This window comes from Spea bombifrons, chromosome 1 (assembly GCF_027358695.1).
Source record: "Spea bombifrons isolate aSpeBom1 chromosome 1, aSpeBom1.2.pri, whole genome shotgun sequence".
Lineage (NCBI taxonomy): Eukaryota > Metazoa > Chordata > Amphibia > Anura > Pelobatidae > Spea > Spea bombifrons.
In genome coordinates this window covers 59,747,844-59,758,743 of record NC_071087.1, presented here as the reverse complement: position 1 = coordinate 59,758,743, position 10,900 = coordinate 59,747,844, and positions in this window count along the sequence as shown.

The window sequence follows — 10,900 nt, the reverse complement described above, 5'->3', positions numbered from 1 at the left end:
AGGTGTACAGTTCCCGTTGCTATAGTACCCCTGAGGACAGTACCAGCGGGTGAGGTCCCTATCCTTCAATATATCTGGAATTTTCCCTGACTGTATATCCCTTATAATATTACTTATTTTATTCAAAACAAAGCTCCCATAGGCTGTACATACAATCTCTCGCCCTTCTTTGTTTTCTGTAACTCTCTGATTGTTTTCTTCTATGAGCGCATTCAGTTTTACTTGCGTTCTGGAAAACAATTTTGCTATGTCATGCATGTTCAATATTGTAAAAGTTTCCTCTGCTGCAAGACCCTCGATCCCCTGCAGGACAGGTTTCAAAACGTGCTTTCCTTCTTGTTGTTCAAATTTATTGATATCAGCCCGTATTGCCTTTAAATCTGCCCTATTCCAAATGGACATCCCTGACCCAAAAAGTCCCGTGGCTGTCCCAATTATTCCCTCCAGACTCCTTACTCTCCTCAGCCTATGAGTACCTTTTAGATGGGAAACCTCCTGCCCTGTGAAGGGATCTTGAGTCCTGCGTGCATAGGATAAAACTAAATCGGCTAATAATGACGAATAAAACAAAGACACATTACTTCTTTCACAAAACCCGAATTCCGCCATATCCCACTTAGACAAATTTAACACCACCGGTACATGTATGAATTTCACATTATTATACAAAGTTCCAGGAATGGAGGTAGCCGTGAGGCCACTTGTGGACCCTTCCTGTGTTACCGGGCATTCCATGGATCTGTTTGTTTTATGTCCCATGGTTGTTGTTGCCACCGTTGCATGGACAGTTGATGACTTTGCTCTAGGGTATACCCTGAGATAAATCGTTCCAGGTACCTGAGGCTCTGCGTTTTGTGAGCCAAGGTTCACGATAAAATAATATGCCCACTTCCCAGTATCCTCAAGGCGTGCGTCATGGAGCAACAGTGACCCATTCGGAAAAACGGTGACTCTTTGTAGGTCGAAGCTTCCCCAACCTTTCCATTGGTCCACGCCATCTCCTTGTCAGCAGGCCCCCACCAAGAGATTTTGTGATCTCTTGTTCCTTCCACATAGACAGGGAGGAAGACTGCTTCTTCCTCATTGCAGAATACTGGATCTTTGTCTTTATTGATTCTTATGACGGGTTGTTGACATACGACCACGCCCACGTATATGACCAGGATGCACACGGCTCTCATCTTCCTGTATATGAGACAAACAAAAATTTTCAGGCAGACATATGATCACCATGTCCTATATCTCTTCTATATTTTCCTTTCTGTTACGTCAGACTGTTAATTTGTCAATTTTTTTTTTTTTTTAATCTCGGGGTCCTGTATTTGAACTCCCGATATATCTGGTGTTACAATTGCTAGCTTAGTTACGGCACAAACAGCGGGCACACAGTATTTGTTTCTGGCATTTCCCACACGTCGCCCCCTTGTGCTCCCTGTTTTGCTAGTAAGTCAGCAGTTACATTTAGTTTCCAATGTGGTGAACTTGTTGAATGTGCCTTTATCTTGCATACTCCAGGTACGTGTGAAAACTTTTGCGCCATTGATAATAAAACATATCAAGTAGTTTACTAGTCTTAGAAAAGATCTTATAGTAGGAATACTGACAGGTAGAGGTAAACAAAGGATGGATTTTACCTTGTCTGACGCCACTGCTCGACCATCTGATGTGATGGAAATTCCTAAAAATGATACAGACTCACGTGATATCTGAGCTTTTGTAGGGTTACCCTTCACTCCAGCCTCTTTCAGGATTCCTTGAAGTTCATCCAGTTGTATACGTTGCTGTTTATACCTAGTCGCTAGGAGTAAATCATGCACATTTTGCAAAAGATTCTTGCGGGAAGAGAATTTGGTTAAGTGATCCCCCATTTTGGAATGTTTTCCTAAAATGGCTTCTAACACTTCTTTGCCTGGATGGCTCTCTGTTAGTTTTAACAAATCATATTTAACATCATTTAGTTTGATGGATGCTATTGCATGTGAATCTGGAATTACCACGGTCTTCGTACCTGTGTTGGGAGAACTTTGTAACAACATGAGGTTAGTAAAATCCAACATACAATCATTGGTTACCAAAAAAATCAGATCCTAGCAGACTTGTACATAATGGTTCCCCTGATGATACTGGTGATTCTGGAGTATGAAAATGGAAATGGCAGCTCCTGTGTCAAGTATCATTTTGCACTGATGGCCCCTTATCACTGCTGATACTTGAGGGTGCCCACACCTATCCAGAGTTATAGGTGTGACATATTTGGGGCCTGTTCCCGTCATTGATTATCTGGGACCAGGTGATTCTGGGAAGCCTTTAAATCACCTGCCTGGTCCTGGGTTTTTAATTCCATCTCTTTTAATTGTTCTCTTAATTGTTTGTAAGATGGAACTGCATTGTGGGTACTATCTGTTCTCTCCTGCTCTGATTGCATTTGCAATTGCAGTTCCCTTAATTGTTTTTTTAATTCAAAGTAGGAAGGAGTGTTTTGATACCCGGTATGATCAAAGTCCCTTCCTCCTCCTTTCCATTCAAGTCTAACCCAGAAAAACCTGTTTTGAGGCTGTGACCTTTTTACCCACTTTGGATTGTTGGGAGTGTTATCTTCCCCTGGGCAGTATGGGCCTTCTACTTCTAAAGGTTGTAAGGGTTGATTATGAATTGGTGCATTATATAATGTTCTTCCTGCCCTGTCATAACCCAACATTGTATCATCTCCTCCTGTAGAAGGAAACAGACATGTTCTTACGGAGACAGGGGTTTTCATTGTCTCAGCCTGCCCATTCTCAACATTCTGTTGTTCTATCAATATGGCACATTCTCCCCTGCTGTGCGGGTCAACAACTTCCCCTAATGCAATTGGTACACAATTGTTTGATTCAGGAGAATCATTGTCCCAGGTGTCTGGGTAGGGCTCCTCCCAATCATTCATTACGTATGCACACGTAGGAACAGATGGTTTACATTTCAATTCCTGAATCATCATGTTTTGTTCTTTTAAAACAACAAGTGATTTTAACAACTCAATCTCTCTTTCTCTACATGGGGCATGGTCTATAGACTTATCTTGCCCCGCAGAACTGAGCTGGATGTGCATGTCTTTAAGACGTTTCTGCTCAGTCTGGCTCTCTGTCAGCATTACTTTATAATCACTATTTTCTTTTTTAACAATTTCATTTTCTTTTTTTACTTCTTGAAGGGTTCGCTGACACTCACTTAATCTGCCCTTCATTGCGAGGCATGCAGCAAAGAGACTAGCCACTGCCATGCCTTTCTTATTTTTCTTTTTCAATTTCTTTGAGGTAGTAACCTCTGTATCAAAAAGCTCCTGGACATAGGCCCAAGGATCATTTTGTAATTTTGTCTCACAAGCAAACTCTGAACTTTTGTGTTCATCAATATATTTGATAACAAAACTTTCTAATTGTGAAACTGCTTCCATATTTACTCAAATCAAAGCTACCGCCAAACTAATTTTTTTAAACTAATTATTCAACCAGATTACACTGGCATTAAAACCAAAATCCGAATTTAAGATCAAAATAAAACCAAATCAATTACTCCAAAGTTACAAGATTATAGGCTAACCAATAGAAACCAAATAAAACAAAACCATAAGTCCTTTTAACTTTACGGATAACAAAATCAAAATAAAACAAAAATAGGCTTTTACCTTTAAGCAACAAAACAAAATAAAACAAAAATATGCTTTTTCCTTTAAGCAACAAAACAAAATAAAACAAAAATAGGCTTTTACCTTTAAAACAAAAATAGGTTCTTTCACTTTTTAAAAAAAAAACAAAAATAGGCTGTTTCACCTTTAAAATAAAAAATAAAACTAAAACCCAGGGGTTTTACCTTTGGGTTTTTAACAAAATAAAACAAAACATCAACAAAAAAAAAAAAAAATAGGTTCTTTCACCTTTTAAAATAAAAAATAAAACTAAAAACCAGGGGTTTTACCTTTGGCTTTTAACAAAATAAAACAAAACATCAACAAAAAAAATAGGTTCTTTCACCTTTTAAAATAAAACTAAAAACCAGGCTCTCTTGACCTTTGGGTTTTTAACAAAAATAAAACAAAACATCCAGTGGTCTTACTGTCCTCTTTTCAGTGTTCGCTAGCTCTTCTGAAATTATCCAACATTTGCCACCTTCAAAACTTAATGCAGCTGCTTCTTTTAATATTTTAAACCATAAACCAACAAAGTGACCCTGTTACTGGTGGTCGGCTGCTTCAGCCTGAAACCCTCCAAAACCCTTCAATGTCATACAACAAAGCTAGGTGTTGATCCTGGAAAAATACAAAAGATTTTCAGTCCCTTCGTGGTCGCCAATGTTAAGTTTTCTTTTGAGGGAACTAGGGAATTGCGTCATTAAAATATCAATCAGATGGATTAATGCTTTATCTACAGCATACCATCTAAAAGACTTATCAATGTGTTATGTGCTTAAGATTACAACTGATCCAACAACAGATACATCCAAACACATATCAATGAAATCACAATATGTATTCGGATATATCTCCTGAAGGCTAATGTGTCTTCTAGCTACAATAACTACACTTATCCAGGTGAATGGGTATATGGATACACTTATGAAATATGCACCGATAAACCCACCCACTGGCTTATTAAGTTAAACAATCCCTGTTCTATCTCTTCTAACTTTTAAGGTTTTTGAACTGAAAACTTTCGCTTCTTCCAGAATACAACAGAATATTTTGAAACAACAACAGGATATCCAAGAATCCACAATGCGGCTATGATACAACAATACCAACTTTTACTAGAACGTTCCAAATATAAAACAATACAAATAACGGTACAATAACAATAATCCCCACATTAATTGACAGACTTACAACAAATACCTATATATAAGTTCCTATTTACAATATTCAAACATGCATGTTCATAGTTACCTTCCCTGAGAGCTCCAGGTTAGTGATGTTACTTTGTCTCTTTACTTTCTCTCCTCCTCCTCTCCTACTTACTTTCACTACCTGTCCCTTGATATACTAGAGGGTCCCAATTGAATCTAGTGGGAGATCCCTGATTGGACCCTGTGGTTGCCGTAGTTACCCTTTGAAGTTATTCCCTTTGGCCAACACCACACCCTGGGGTCTTTACAATCATGGGGCAGTAAAACCCAAAGATCTCCTGACCTGATTATTGACATGACACTCTATTTTATGCGAAAACCTGTCTTTCTTCCACACACCCTTCATCACGCATATCAGTGTTATCTAAACTAAGACAAAAGGTTTCCCAAATATTTATCATTCCCGGCCACCTCCCATGCATCTTGATTTAACTAGTATTAACAGAAACATGATATATATATATATATATACACACATACACATACATACCTACATATGCATATCTACACACATGTACATCCATACACCCGCATACACGTGTCCATATACATATTTATTCACACAACTGCTGATAGTGTAACACCTGCTTTGGGTATGCTGGGTCTGTCCTCTGTTTCTACCGGCACTCGGATGACGGTGCCGATTCGAGTATCCTGGCCTGAGGGATCCGTTTGCACAGAGGCTTTTTTGGACTCGGGAGCTGCAGAGAACTTTATCGATGCCCGTTTTTGTGTACAGCAACTCATTCCCACCATGCCTAAAGACACGCCTGTCAGACTTTTTTCAACGGCCATTGATGGCAGACCGCTTCATCCGGCTCAGGTTACTCAGACTGCTATACCGGTGAGACTCTCCGTAGGCATGCTTCACAACGAGAGACTTCAGTTCCTAGTTATCTGCTCTCCCTCTACTCCAGTCGTTTTGGGTTTCCCGTGGTTGCAGACACACAATCCTACCATCGATTGGACGACAGGAGAGATCACTTCTTGGAGTCGAACCTGTGGGGAACACCGCACCGAACCCATTAGACTGGCCATGGTGTCTAATATGCCGGAGATTGTCGCGACAGCCCTTCCCAGTCAATACCGAGACTTTGCAGATGTGTTTGACAAGAAGGAGCCTGAAAGTTGCCCCCGCACAGACCTTACGATTGTCCCATCGATCTCTTTCCAGGTACCATGCCACCCAGAGGCCGAGTCTACCCCTTGTCTGTTCCTGAGACTAAGGGGCATGGAGACATACATCAAGGAGAATCTGAAGCGGGGTTTCATCCGTCGGTCAACCTCCCCGGCGGGCGCTGGTTTTTTTTTTTGTCAAGAAGAACAGGGAGCTGAGGCCATGTATCGACTATAGGAGTCTGAATAGGATTACGAGATGCAATTCGTATCCTTTTCCCCTCATCTCCGAACTCTTCGATAGGTTACGTGAGGCCCAGATCTTTACCAAGTTGGATCTTCATGGGGCCTATAACTTGGTTCGTATCCGTGCCAGCCATGAATGGAGAACAGCATTCAACACACGTTCCGGACACTACGAGTACCTAGTCATGCCGTACGGTCTGTGCAATGTTCCGGGGGTGTTTCAGGAGTTGATCAACGACTGTCTTCGGGACGTCCTTCAACAATTTGTCGTTGTTTATCTGGACGACATCCTCATTTACTCTGCGGACTTACCCACCCATCGCGAACAGGTTCGTCAAGTATTGAGTCGTCTGCGACATCACGGCCTGTTTGCCAAATTGGACAAGTGCATCTTTGAGACCCGCAAAGTGACTTTCCTGGGATACGTTATCACTCCTGAGGGGTTCGATATGGACCCATCTAAGGTACTGGCGATTAAGGACTGGCCACGGCCTATAGGCCTCAAGGCACTTCAGCGTTTCCTTGGTTTCGCCAACTACTACAGACGCTTCATCTGTAATTACTCAAGGATTGTTGCACCTCTCTCAGACTTAACCAAGAAAGGGGCCAATGTCTCAGAGTGGTCCTCCGAGGCCATCTCTGCGTTTGCTCTTCTCAAAGAGAAGTTCACGACAGCCCCGGTGTTACGGCATCCCAATCCTCTTCTGCCGTTTGTTTTGGAGGTGGATGCTTCTGAGTCGGGAGTTGGAGCTATACTCTCCCAACGGGCTTCCTACAGCGGACCACTGCATCCGTGTGGCTACTTCTCCAGGCACTTTTCCGCAGCTGAACGGAATTACGATGTCGGGAACAAGGAACTGTTGGCGGTTATCCTGGCCTTGGAGGAGTGGCGTCACCTGCTGGAGGGGGCTTCTGTACCTACGTTGATCCTGACTGATCATAAGAATCTCCAATATATGGAGTCGGCCAAGTGTCTCAACCCTCGTCAGGCCAGGTGGGCTCTCTTCCTCTCCCGCTTTCCCTTTGTGCTGACTTACCGTCCCGGTTCAAAGAACGCTAAAGCGGACGCGCTATCCCGCATGTATACACGACCAGACGAGGAGAATAGAGCACCTGAACCCATTGTCCCCTCTACCAAGGTCGTTGCCATCATTCGGTTGCGGGGGTATGCTCCCCTGCTGGATCGCATCACCCGCTCTCAAGGTCAAGCTCCGGATTCCTTGCCTCCAGGGAGATTGTATGTTCCTCCCAGCTTGCGGCTCCCTATCCTACGCACGCTTCATGGTGCCAGAACCTCGGGACATGTGGGAGTGGCACGCACCAAGGACTTACTTTCTCGGACCTTTTGGTGGCCTCACTGGGGCAGGGAAGTTACAGCTTTCGTCCAGTCCTGTACTAGGTGCGCAGCCAACAAGTCCTCTCGTACTCGTCCTGCTGGCCTCCTTCGACCTCTTCCTTGTCCCTCGGTTCCCTGGACTCATGTGGCCATGGACTTTATTGTTGAGTTGCCTCCGTCCAGGGGACATACTGTGATCCTTGTGGTGGTGGACCGTTTCTCGAAGATGGCGCACTTCATTCCACTACGGAAGTTACCCAATGCCTCCACCTTGGCTGATATCTTCATCCGAGAGATTGTTCGGCTCCGCGGAGTGCCGTCTGAAATCGTGTCGGACAGAGGCACCCAATTCGTAGCAAGGTTCTGGCGCGAATTTACTAAGTCCTTGGGCATCACCTTGGCCTTCTCCTCGGCTTATCACCCTCAGACGAATGGTCTAGTGGAGAGAGCGAATCAACATCTGGAGCAGTACCTGAGTCTCTTCATCAATGACCATCAGGATAATTGGGTCAATCTGCTGCCGTTCGCAGAATTCGCACGGAATAACACGCTCCAGGAGTCTACCAGGATCTCTCCGTTTTTTTGCCTGTATGGTCTCCATCCACAGTCTCTCCCAGAGACGTTGCCAGTTTCTCCTGTTCCAGATCTGGAAGAGAGGCTTGCTTCCATCCGTGCCACCTGGGCTTCGGTTCACTCTGCACTGGACCGCACCGCTCAGCTCCAGCAACGTCAGGCCAACAAGAAACGTTCTCCCAACCCCTCGTATCGGCCTGGCGATAGGGTTTGGCTGTCTACGCGGTTCCTGAGACTCCGGGTCCCTTCCATGAAGTTGGCTCCACGGTTTATTGGGCCATTTCCGGTTTTACGTCGGATTAATCCAGTGGCTTACGAGCTCTCACTACCCAGAACGCTTCGCATTCCTCGGGTATTTCACGCCTCGCTATTGAAATCTCTGGTCTGCAACCGGTTTACCCGAGGTGCACGTCCCACGGCTGAGACTGCCAGGAGGGCTTCGGAGGGGCGCACTCCTCAGGTCATCCTCGATTCCTGGCGGCAGCAAGGCAGCCTACAGTATTTGGTGCAATGGAGAGGTCTCGGTCCTGAGGAGCGTTCCTGGATACCAGCGGCACGACTCTCCGTTCCGCGATTGATATGCGCGTTTCACGCTAGACGCCCTTCTCGCCCCGGTGGTTGCCCTGAGGGCGCCCTTTTGAGAGGGGGTACTGTTACTCACCTGCCCTCGGCTCCCATGTTGCCGCAGCAGCCGCCACGCAGGAGAGGGAGACCCCCCTCCCACGCACGGCCACCTCCGCAGCAGCCTCCACGAGGGAGAGGGAGACCCCCCTCCAACGCACGGCCACCTCCGCAGCAGCCACCACGAGGGAGAGGGAGACCCCCCTCCACCGCAGCAGCCGCCACGAGGGAGAGGGAGACCCTCCTCCACCGCAAGGCCGCTTCCACTGCCTTCCTCTGAAGCGCAGGAGAGGCAGACCTCCTGGTACACGGCGTCCTGCTGCTGCTCGCGCGCGCCCTCTAGTGGCGAACTCGCATACTGCGGGAATTTATGAAGGGAGATTACGCCATCCACAAGATGGCTGCGATTCACAGACACAGGAAGTGATGTCATCTATTTTAATAGATAGTAATAAATGTAAGAGAAATCGGAGATCTTTATTATTTGAATTAGGGGGATTTAAATGTAATAATGCCAAATCTGAGGTCAATCTCCATTCGGAACCAAAAATCCCTTCCAAACGAAAGGAAATCCTTTTCCAAAATCTATAAATAGGGGAGCAACTCCACCAGATATGGAGCACATCCCCTCTCGATGCTCCACACCTCCAGCAATTTAGAATATTGTTTTTATACATTTTTGTTAGAATTGTTGGTACTCTGTACCACCTGTTCATTAATTTGAACTGTAATTCATTCAAATTGAGATTATGAATATGTTTATTAGTGAGATTCAGAGCCTGATCCCAATCTGATATATCAATTTCCCTATTCAAGTCTTTTTCCCATTTTTTGAGTGCTGGGGGAATTAGTTCTTTTTTATATGAATTTATCAACATCATAGACTTTTTAAGGATTTTCCTATAATCTTTGGCTTTTAATATTTTTATGAGGAGTCCTATGGATTTATTATCCTCTATATATAATTGTTGGATAGATAACTTTTTACCATCAAATATTTAAAGCAGTTCACTGAAGACAAAGAAAATTGTAACGTAGCAAAACTTTTAATATTTATATTATCGTATAACTCTGCTATCGTGTTTATGCCTGCTTTCTCCCAGTCTGATAAATTTAGATCTTCGTTTAGATTTTGAATTATTTTTAACGGTAGGCATGGGATAATTTTGTCTCCAAACCTAATCTTTTTTTATATATTCCCAACTCTTAAGTAATTGTAAAAGAACTGGATTGTTTGTGGTTTTTATAAATTCTTTAGATTTCCTTCTGGGGATCCAAAAAAGAGATTGAAGATCTCTCACTGGAATATCTTTACATTCTAAGTCATACCAGGTTTCATGAATTGCCTTTTCATTTAGGGTCAATAGAATATGAGACAGTTGCGCAGCATAAACATAATCTTTGATAATTGGCATTCCCAAGCCGCCATTTTGTCTATTTTTAGCTAATAAGTGAGAATTTAGCCTTGGTCTTTTAGAAGCCCAAATAAATCTTGAAAATGCATTTTGAATTAAGGTTATTTTGGTTATTAAGGTTATTTTCAATTGGCACAATTCCATATGTTTTTGACCTGCAAATGCCAAAAAACATAAATAACCATATGCATAAAAATCCTATGCATGTGGGGTATTTCCGTAATCAGGAGAAGCGGCTGAACAATTTAGGCTGCATTTCTCTGCCGTAACTCATACCCTGTGGCCAAATGGTCCTAATGAGATACTCTGAGTTGTCTGTTTTACAGAAAGCTATACTTTTATGGGGGTATTTATAATTAGGGGGTGCTAAACAGGCCCAAATAAAACATAGGGCAACTAAAGCAAAATGTGAAAATTTCACGTTTGGAATCTATAACGCGCATGGTGCAATTTGTGCCCTGTAATGTCCAGAAAACCACCAAAGAACTTCGCATGTGGGGTATTGCCATAATCAGGAGAAGCGGCTGAACAATTTAGGCTGTATTTTTCTGCCGTAACACATACCCTGTGCCAAAAACCCTACAAAACACTAAGAAGTGTTGGTGAAAAAAGCGCAGGAAATAATTTCTGTGGCCACCTTTGACAGTGATTGGTGGTCAAATGGCTGCATGAAGAGTGCCCAAATACCGCTGATAGGATAGTCTGGGTTGTCTGC